The sequence below is a fragment of the Nuphar pumila genome, chromosome 8 (genome assembly GCF_984573655.1).
Source record: "Nuphar pumila chromosome 8, dmNupPumi1.hap1.1, whole genome shotgun sequence".
In the NCBI taxonomy this organism is placed as follows: Eukaryota; Viridiplantae; Streptophyta; class Magnoliopsida; order Nymphaeales; family Nymphaeaceae; genus Nuphar; species Nuphar pumila.
In genome coordinates this window covers 121,339,314-121,351,549 of record NC_143256.1, presented here as the reverse complement: position 1 = coordinate 121,351,549, position 12,236 = coordinate 121,339,314, and positions in this window count along the sequence as shown.

The window sequence follows — 12,236 nt, the reverse complement described above, 5'->3', positions numbered from 1 at the left end:
CATGTCCTCCATCCTCAATTCAAACAGAGCGACACAGGGCCTCATTTTTCTGGTCCTTTAACCGTTACCGTTATCACCTTCCGCCATTAGAGAAAGGAGATGAGAGAAACGAGAACTCACACGGCTCAGTAGAGGAAAGAAAGAGGAGAAATTCGAGAAAGTGTTTTATGTTAGGGTTAGGAATATATATAATATGTATAAAGATATAATAATAATTTTCTTAACGAGGATCGGGGATGAGGTGGGGTAGGGGCAAGAGTAAGTCCATCCCAGCACCGGTTTTGATTTTAACCTTCATCCCCTGTCCATTCTTCATTTCATGTCTTCCATCTTAGGTTCAAACGGGACCAGACAGGGCGGGGCCCCATTTCTCACAGGTCCCCTGGATTGTTAATTATTGAATAAGTAAAATTTTACTTAGTCGCCCTCCTTTTACTTCTTATTCAAAAATGGCATCATGTTTCTGATTTTTACCACATGGACTTCTGTTTGTATGACATCTCTCAGACAAGAGGTTCTATTTATTATTGTCTATTATCCTATATTAGATTATAAGTCAAATTATAATAATAACCTTCATAATCAACGGCTCAAAATATTTTCCTGTTTCCTTTTCATGAGGATAAACATTTTTTTTTCAATTTCAAAAGGCAATAAAGAAAACCGAAAACAATCACATTTTCCAAGCTCATGGATGTTGACCTGAGATCCTATTTGATAGTTTCCAGCAAAATGTGGCTCATATTAAGAATTTCAGAAAAATGAGGCTCATATTTGAAATTAGGGGCAAAAGATTGACCCATAAATGAACCCTTTCCTTAATAAATACATTGATTAAAATAATTTTCAGGTTAAAAAAATGAACAATAACCGCATAAAAAGGAGTTACAAAACCAAAACCAATGGTAAATGCGGTTTAATTCGATTTAATTTCACACAAGGACAACAAACAGTCATATGAATGAGATTTTTTATTGAAAATCAAGTTAGGGTATAGGAAATATATGATTTATTTCAAGATCAACGTGATCTGAAAAAATCCAATAAAACTAGCCACATACCCGAGGTTTTCTTAGAACTATTTTAAATTTTATAATTTTTCATGTTCTAGATGTTTCTCTCAAAAAATGGGGTTTCTTTTTCTTTTTTCTGCTGGTCTTTTGAAAAGACAGCTTTATTTTTTTTTCATTTTCAAAGTTTTATTAAAAGGACATGTTTCAAAACGGGGTTTTATTATGTCATTTGGAATCTTTCATTAATTCTTCCATCTTTGATGACGGGACTTTGTGCAGTCATAGTCACAAATATCGTGAGATTTATGACAAATCTTACGATAATATCACGAAAAATTATCTAAAAGTTAAAAACAGTATTTTCTCGTGATATTTTCAAAATATCATGATTTTTTGTCAAAACATAAATATTGTGATTTAAACATGATATTTACATTTTTCATGGTTATTTACCATGAAAAATTTGTGGTTTATATTTTTAAATATTTTTATTTATATTTTCTTATAAATTTTTATTGCCAAGATTTTGCCAAAAAATGAAAGATTTAAAAAAAAAAATTCAAATTCTTGCAAGTTTTTGACTGCCCCTATTTTGCAGTTTTTAACTTTTGTCACTATGAGTGCAGTAACCTCAATTTGTTGTGAAACATAGTCACAAATATTGATGACAGTTAAAAAATATCATAAATTCTTTGAAATATTTTCAAAGGTCATTATTATACTGAAAAAAATGTGATATTTTCATAACATCACTTATGATGAGAATATCACATTTAACCTTATACTGATAGGGTAAGAGTATTTTTTTATAGGCTTATATGTATATATTTCTATATATCAACATTTTCTTGAGATTTATTTTGACAAAACTAGATATTTCAATAAGCCAAGATATTTTTTCAATGGTATTTCCTCAAAAATGAGAATTGTGATTACCATGCGAAGTAACTCACTACAATAAATCTGTGGATTCGCGACGGTCGCTAATCCGTCGTTGTACAGTTTAGCAATGGATAACTTTCATCGCAATTTCTTAGTCGCTAATTAACGATGGAAAATATCTGTCACTACTTCTATCACTAATTTGTGATGAATTAGCGAATGCCATGATTTATCACAAGGCCATCGTTAATCCATAAAGATTTGGTTTTACGATATATACACATTCGTTGCTAATTCTGTCGCTATTGTAGCGACGACATTGCGACATATTATAATCCATCGCAAAACATTAGTCGATTCAGTTTTGTGATGGATAAATATTTATCGTTAAAATGGAGGCCGATACTAATTAGCGACAGATATTATCCATCGTTGATCCGTCGTAAAAATTAAAAAATTATAAAAAATTATTTGAAATAGAGAAATTTTCTCGTTATACAATTTATATATCCTGTGTATAAAAAACAAAGTACACATAAAAAATACATATACAAAGCAGCTAAAACAATTTATCGATCCACTATAATCCTCGCCAAGTTTTAATTATTTGCAAGTGAACATTTACAAAGAGATTCTTTTGAAACAATAAGAATGTACAACAAATTCAACACATGAATCTAATCATCGTCAAGATTTTGTGCATTATCTTCTTTATTGTCTCAATTTGTCCCTTCATCCATGCCTCCATCAGCTCCTCTACGTTGATTATCTCCAGCATCCTACAAGAGAAAAGAAAGGTTAATATTGATAAACAAAATATAATGAAATAAATTATATGTAATGCACCTAATCTAAGGCAATCAAAGTAACATGAATGAATTACACATAGACTAGCTAGCAATAAAGTGAAGGACATTAGCAGAATTCAGATATGTGTTCTAAGGCTGACAGAAAAAAATTCATAATGATTCAATCATGCATATATGTGTTCTAAGGTTATCAAAAAAATATCATAGTGATTCAAGCATGCATATATGTGTTATAAGGATGTCAAATAAATGTCTTATGTATCACAATCATGCTTATATGTGTTCTAATGTTATCAAAAAACTCTCATAGTGATTCAATTATGCATATATGTGTTCTAAGGTTGTCAAAAAACTTTCATAGTGATTCAAGCATGCATATATGTATTCTAAGGCAGTCAAACAATTTCATAGTGATGAAATCATGCTTATATATGTGTACTAAGGTCATAAAAAAACTTTAATAGTGATTCAATCATGCATATATATATTTTTTATTAGGTTGTCAAAAAACTTTCATAGTGACTCAATCATGCATATATGTGTTATAAGGCAATAAAGAAACTTTCATAGTAATAGAATCATGTTTATGTGTTCTAATGTTGTCAAAAAACTTTTATAGTGATTCAATCATGCATATATATGTTATATGGCAGTCAAAAACTTTCATAGTGATGAAATCATGTTTATATGCGTTCTAATGTTGTCAAAAAACTCTCATAGTGCTTCAAGCATGGATATATGTATTATAAGGCAATCAAAAACTTTCATAGTGACTCAATCATGCATATATGTGTTATAAGGCAATAAAGAAACTTTCATAGTAATAGAATCATGCTTATGTGTTCTAATGTTGTCAAAAAACTTTCATAGTGATTCAATCATGCATATATATGTTATATGGCAGTCAAAAACTTTCATAGTGATGAAATCATGTTTATATGTGTTCTAATGTTGTCAAAAAACTCTCATAGTGCTTCAAGCATGCATATATGTATTATAAGGCAATCAAAAACTTTCATAGTGATGAAATCATGCTTATATGTGTTCTATTATTGTCAAAAAATTCTCATAGTGCTTCAATCAAGCATATATATGTTCAAAGGTTGTCAAAAAACTTTCATAGCGATTCAATCATGCATATATGTGTTATAAGGCAGTCAAAAAACTTTCATAATGATAGAATCATGCTTATATGTGTTTTAATTTGTCAAAAAACTTTCATAGTGATTCAATCATGCACATATGTGTTATAAGGCAGTCAAAAACTTTCATAGTGATGAAACCATGCTTATATGTGTTTTAATGTTGTCAAAAAACTCTCATAGTGCTTTAAACATGCATATATATGTTATAAGGCAGTCAAAAACTTTTATAGTGATGAAATCCTGCTTATATGTGTTCTATTGTTGTCAAAAAACTCTCATAGTGCTTCAATCAAGCATGTATGTGTTCAAAGGTTGTCAAAAAACTTTCATAGTGATTCAATCATGCATATATGTGTTATAAGCCAGTCAAAAAACTTTCATAGTGATGGAATCATGCTTATATATGTTCTAATATTGTCAAAAAACTTTCATAGTGATGAAATCATGCATATATGTGTTATAAGGAAGTAAAAAACTTTCATAGTGATGAAATTATGCTCATATGTGATGAAATCATGCATATACTAGCTTAAAATCTAATGACATGAAACTTTCATACCTGACAGGCACCTACAAACGAAGTTCCCCTGTCCCGAAAAAAGTTGCACAACTCATTACAGACAACATTGGAAATTACTTCATGTAAATAGTCACGCATTGTGTCCTTAACAAGCTCTCAGACACCATCCCAAGAATTAGTCGGGTCAATCAGACACTTGGAGTTGATGCTGGCTAGAGAACTCTGAGAGCCCTTGCTGGAAGAGGCAACGACTTGTGAGGTGTTCATATTATTCCCAAACCCAAACACATGACCCTTTTTGGGTTCACTGGTTGCAGTCACCCATGCTACAGGATCAAAAGGCGGATGCTGAGTGGAGTCATCGTCATATCGCTCTACCATCTGCTGCTCGTATGACTCCTACAAAGTAATGATTACAGTATGAATTAATAATTAATAATTACAATGTTCATGATAACTTATATATTACAATATTTATTAATACAATAAATACATACCATTATTGTTCTTGCCCTCTCTGATATGAACTCTCCCGTGCTCTTACGTTTATATGTTTCAACAAACACATCCTTGTAAGGCACAATGCCTTCTTTTTCTTCTTCCTGCGAGGTTAAATGATAAAAAATTATTTAAAAGGTATGCAACAATACTTATAAATTTGACAATATATATATATATATATATATATTGATGAGTTACCATTTTCTTCGGGTGGCTCCCAAAAGTCTTAGATCCACCTGTGTGTAGATGGACATCGGACATCTTTGCTCGATTTTGTGCAGCCTTTGCTGAGCGGTTTCAAAATTCATACCCTGCCCACTTGTCACAGATTGCATCTAAAAAATCTGACCTGATAGTAGGAGGGTCATGGCCCTTCCACTTTTGTGGATTATCTACCCCACCAGATGCTTTTATTGCTGCAATCTTCATATTATGCAGCATGTCTATAAATCGACTGACAATCACCTTCTGCCACACCACCTCGCGTCCTGCTCCTCCATCGCAGTCGCGAAGTGATTCAAAGACTACAAATAATTTCAGAAAGTTAGTAGACATGACTATAACAAAAAAATAAATATGAAACACATTAGCTATGATAAATGATTGTATACCATGAATGAGGACCACAATCTATCCAACACCTCCTTCAGGTACACTTTCTATTGAGCGACCAATCCTGATAGATGTTGAACTAGTGACTGCCTAATCTCTCGTATTACTTCTTGTGACTTGAATCTTGTGCTGCACATGAATTGATACACATTAACTATCGATATACACTATTTATAAGATAAGTATTGGATAGGTAAAAATAAAATACTTACGACCGATTATCGATATACACTATTTGAATATGTCATCGTGTGTCAGACTAAGAAGACCCTGCATCCAGCGTTGTCTCTTGACGTGTATGAACAACTGGTGTAGGTGGGTCATGTGCAGGCGAAACATCATTTATAGAAAAATAAGTTATTAATTCACACAAATCATGCATTTAAACTAATCAAGTATACAATTAGTTAAATGATATACCTATCGAAGCAACCCGTGAAGCTGAAGGTTGACCATATTCTAACAAATAAAAATTTTATTTGGATCAGTTACACAACTCTATATCTTCATGGATACATAATCAAATCATTACAATATATTCAAACCATTCATATCAAATATTGAAATACATTAAAACATAAGATATGACATCACTTGCTAATCATGGATAACTTATCCTTAACTTTCAATACAATTGGATCAGTTACACAATTCTAAAAGATTGCAATACATTCAAACATAAGATATGTATTACAAGATGTATTTCACTAGCTTGAGTATGCTTCCTCATCACTTGTTTGACTTTCATATTCTTCTTCTTCCTTCTCCTCATCTTCGTCCTCTTCTTCTTCTTCTTCTTCATTGGGCGTCCATCCACTTGGTATATCATTTGGATCACATTCTTCCATACGTGTGCTATCGGACAATGAAGATATGACATGCATACTATGTGCGACATCGTGACCATAAAAGAAGTCATACATATCATCTAATTGATAGTAATCACCCTCTTCAGCAATCTTGTCTTCCTGTAACTGATCATATTCGGGGTATAGTTTAGACTTCACCTTACAAACTGCCCACCATTCATTTCTATATGACTTCTTTGTATTCGGATATGAAGTATAGTAAACTTGTTGAGCTTACGAGGCTAATATGAATGGTTCATATGTTTCAAACCTTGATTTATGATTCACCTCTATAATGCTTGAGGTTGTGTCGACTCTTGTTGTTGTGGGATCAAACCAATGACACTTGAATAATGTTACCCTATTATTTATGCATAAGTAAGTCAACTCCATTATTTCTTTTATAACACTGTAGTAGTCATGTTCATTTTCACCGTAGTTGCAACCCTTGACACACATGCTACTATTCATTGTTGACTTGTTTATACCGTAGTCTTTTATATGAAATCGATAACCATTTATGATGTACCCGTTGTAACATTGCACAACTTTGGTCGGACCATTTTGTAAATCACATATTCCTTGGTCATTAACATCACTATGACAGACCTACAAGCATAAACAATGACTGTGATCAAGACCAATTAAGTAACTTATTGTTGTTTATATGGAAAGAATGCATGTCATCGTCCTTACCAACTCTTTCAACCATGCCACAAACTTATTTTCACGTTCTTTCTGTACTTCTGAATTAGTGAGATATGAAAGTTCTCTTCGCAACTCCAGATCAAATCATATACACTTAACAAATATTTATATTACAGAACTATGTACGCACGTATAGAACTTAATGTTACATATTAAGTATACTTACTCGATGTAGGGGTCGATCACTGAGCAATTAAAAATAATATAGATTTGTGTTGCATCTTGCTCTCGATCTTCCAAGAGTCTTGATCGTCAACTACCAAAGGCATGCCCAAGTGGTTGAAATATCAATAGTTTGTCAGCTACAGTAAATTGTTCTCCATCATCGTTACGAGGCGGGCAAATATAATGTGTTGGAATATGAGGTTCAAAGTACATAGATGAGAAATTTAAAATCTCTTCTAAAGTGTATGCCTCACAAATAGAACCCTCCACTCTTGCTTTATTTTGAACCTTTTTTTTGAGGTCAAACATGCATCTGTTAACAATATACATCTCGTAATATAATAAATTTCCAATAGCATTGAAGAAAAAAATAAAAAAAAATATACCTTTCAAATGGGTACATCCACTGATATTGCACAGGTCCACCAACCCTAACTTCATATGGCAAATGTATGATCACATATTCCATAACAACGAAAAATGCTGACAAATAGTAGTGACGATAGGATCCTCGAGATTCTTTACCTCAGTTACTACAACTTTTGATGCGTACAATGTTCTAAAAAATCTACTCAACTTGGATAATACCTCTCATATAGGTTTGTCTAACATATCATAAAATGCTAGGGGAATCAACCGTTGCATAATAACATGACAATCATGGCTCTTCAACTCATATAATTGTCCCTCGTCTATCTTCACAGCTCGAGCAATGTTAGAAACGTATCCATCTGAAAATCTCAATTGTCTCAACCATTGACATACCTGCTTTACTTGATCTGGTTCAAGCACGTACCTTATCTTTGGTTTCAGTACTTTGCCATTGTAGTTTATGAGTTCCAATTCTGATCTTTTATATATTACTTTTAAATCTATACGGGTCTTCAGATTATCCTTCGTTTTCTCTTTGACATTCATTACCGTATTGAACACATTATCAAACATATTTTTCTCCACAAGCATCACATCAAAATTATGTCGTATCAATAGGGTCGACCAATATGATAGTTCCCAAAATATAAATTTCTTTATTCAATTGTGATCCTTCCCAAATCTAAGGAAGGGCGTCAGACTATGGACATCTGTCAGTACATCTGAAAAATATTACAATCATCTTAAAATCTCTATGCCAGAAAACCATGTAGGTGGACCTTCCATTTCAGTTGTGCCTACTCGAAAATATTCTTTTGTCGTTTGAACGTATGGTCGTTGGGTAAAAATTGACGGTGACAATCAAACCAGCACGACTTCTGTCCATACGTCAATCGAAAATATTTTATATCCTCCATGCAGTATGAATATGCCAACCTCACATGTGTGCTCCAACCAGATAACATACCATATGCAGGGAAATCACTGATTGTCCATAGAACAACAACCTTCATATTAAAGTTTTGTTTTTTGTGGGCATCGTACATGAGAACTCCGTCATCCCACAATATTTTCAGTTCATCAATCAATGACCTTAAATATACATTAAGATTTTGGCCCAGAGAGGCCAGACCAAGGATCAATAGAGACAAGAAAAGATTTTGACGCTTCATACACAAGCTTGGAGGAAGGTTGTGTGGGGGTGACAAATACTGGCCAACACGAGTATGAAGTTGATCTACCCCTAAATGGATTAAATTCATCTGTACATAAACCTAGCCTAGCATTTTTCACTTCCATTGTGAAGGTCTGATGAGTATAATTAAAGTGCTTTCAAGCTTCCGTGTCAACAGAATGCGTGATCTTGTCTTTATCATGTTGAACTTTATTTGCATGTCATCTCATGTGTTTAGCTGTCCTCGAAGACATATACAATCGTTGCAATCTAGGGGTGAGAGAAAAGTAGCAGAGTGACTTGTATGATACTTCTTTTGACCTCGTGCTACCATTGCCTCTTGTCTTTGGCTTGAAACGAGGATGCCCACAAGACAAACATGATCTGCTATTTTTTTTTATCTTTGAAATACAACATGTAGTGATTTGGACAAGCATCTATCTTTTGATACCCCATACCTAAAGCGTTAACCATAACCTTTACACGATAGAAATTTTGTGGCAATTTTTCATCTTTGAGCAACATACTCTTCACAATAGAGTACAGATGGTCAAAACATGATTGACTCAAATTATACTTGGACTTCAAATTCATTAGTTAAAGAACTGCAGACAAGATAGTGTGACTCTCACAACTATTTCAAAGTGGCTCATCAACATCTCTAAGTAAATCATAAAATCTATTAGCTGCATCATTTGCTGCTTCTTCCTCTACCCTAGTTGGTACATCATTAAGACCCATAGCAGAACCCAAATATGGTCCTACGACATCAAATATCAAATCTACATATACATTATCATGCATCATATCAACCCGTGTATCAAAATTATTCCAAAATTCTTCACCATAAAGCATCCAATTCTGATAATCATTCACAAAACCCTTCCTGTATAGGTGATGTCTAACGTCATGAGGTTCTACAAATCGATTGTTCTTACACATCGTGCAGGAGCACCTGATCCGACCTGTGAGATCCACTATACTAACACTTGTAATTGCAAATTCAATAAAACTATCAACACCATCCATATATTCAAGCGATACCTCATTGTCAACTATTCTATGGTACATCCATTCACGGTTTGCAGCCATTTTGGGCGATGGATGTTACGGATAATATCCTAACCAGTTAAAAGAAAATCATAAGATTGCGATGATGAAAAAAATATCTAATTTATCATGCATTCATGATGGATGTAATGATTTGCTATATATATTACACACACACACACACACACACACACACACACACACACACACACACACACATATATATATATATATATATATATATATATATATATGGTGTTACTCAATCACAAAAACTATGATGCATTAATTGATAACTTAATATTTTCATGTACAAAACGATCACATCATATTTACACTCATCACAAGGATATTTAGAATGATAAAATCACATTCGTCAACATGATACATTCATTTGAAGTATATTTTTATGATACAATTTCATATAGAATACATAATCAAATTGACAATAACTTCATGCAAGCATAGATACAGTCACATCAAACATGACAATACAATCATTCATTCATACCACAATAATGTCAAATATGTACCTGCAACAAACACACTCCAATATCCCGCTAACTACTATCAACATGAAATTTGAACTCTAAAAATAAGAGCACTTCTATTTTCATACATTCAAATCATGCTCAGTATGATCTTCGAACTCCAGCAAAGCAGTTATAGATATCCACAACTAAGTGAGTGTGTAAACAAAAAAAAGTATTGCATCCAAGAAAGTAAATAACCTGTGATGCGCCTGCATCACTTACTCACTATGGGTATTTACCCGATTTGCATTTTGCTTGTTTCTTTTCGCATAGCATTTTAAGCCGCATGTGATGCTTAGCATTAAGCATCGCACATTTTACTCTGTTACGCACCTGTAATGCCTATTACTCTTGCCGGCCAAAGACAAATACACAAGGAGAAGCAGAAGAAAATAGGTTGTCAACCATAGACAAAGACATAGGCGGGGCCCCCTACCGGCCGAGCAAACACAATGGCAGGGGGGCGAATCCCTCTGTCGTTGTTGCTTAAACAAGAGCAGGGCGGCAAAGGCCCCTGCCGGAAAGTACTAGCGGCAGGAGTGCGGGCCCCCTGCTGGCCAAGCAAACACAACGACAGGGGGGCGGATCCCTCTGTCGTTGTTGCTTAAATAAGGGCAGGGGGGCTCTGCCCCTTGCCAAAAAACACCAGTGATAGGGGGGATCCACCCCTGCTGGTCGAGCAAACACAATGGCAGGGGAGGGCGGATCCCTCAACCGTTGTTGCTTAAACACAATGGCAGGGGGGACCCCTGTCTGCCGAGGGAAAAAGAAGGGCAGAGGCAGAGCCCCTGACAGTCGAAATGAAAGAGTGAGATAGAGATGAGGGCAGGGGCATCACGCCTGTCGGCAAATCCAAAGACGACTGCCCCTGCCTATCAGAAAAGACACAAAGGGCAGAGGCGCTGCGCTTGCCTTGTTGTCAAAAAAATGAGCGGCAAGGGCCGAAGCCCCTGCCTGACAGAGTGAGGGTAGGCAGGGCCTTGCCTTGCCTGCCTATAGTAGGGGGAAAAAGGTAGGAGGCAAAAGCCCCTACCGACAAGGGACACATGACAAGGGCGTTGCCCTTGTCGACCTGCCAAAAAAGGAAGGAACGAAGAGGGAGAAGACAATGAGGGGTAGCAGTTACCTGTGAGAGAGGTAGGATGGTCTCGTCGTCGGAACTCGCAAGAGCGAGCGACAGAAAGGGTGTTCTTGTGGTCGCCGACCTCGGGTGCCAAAACATGAGCAGAAGGGAGGGAGGAAAGCGGCGGTGGTGTGGCTGCCGACGTTCGATTGGCTGAAAAAGGAAGCGGGAGAGAGGGAGCGATGCAGGGTGACCAATGGTCGGTGGTCGTCGATGGCAGTAGGGAAGAAGGAGACGGTGGTGGTGTTCGGCGGCTTTGGTCGTCAACGTCTGCTCGAAGGATGGTCGGCGGAGAAGAGGATCGAGCGACGACAGAGAAAAGGCGATGGATCGACGAAAGAGGGGAGAGAGAGAGAGCAGGGAAACAATTTCGCATCCTAGATGGGTCATTTTATATCGAAAAGTAGCGACGACTTAGTGACAGAAAAATTCTACCGCTAATCTGTCGCTAAGTTGCGACGGAGTTTCAGACCTAATTTTTCCTTCGCTACTCCATCGTTATTTAGCGATGGATTAGTGTCAGAATTTTTTCTTTGCTAATCCGTCGCTAATTAGCGACTGATTTTGCGACGACAATATTCCATCGCTACTCCATCACTAATTTTTGATTTTAACGACGGATAATTTTCTCTCGCTAATCCATCGCCAAATTGTAGCAAAAAAAATTCATCACAAATTTTCGTTGCTACTTAGCATTTTTCTTGTAGTGACTACTAAAATTTAAGTTTTCCTTTCAAACATACTTTCTCAAACAAACATGGTGTTTACTATAATCCACACG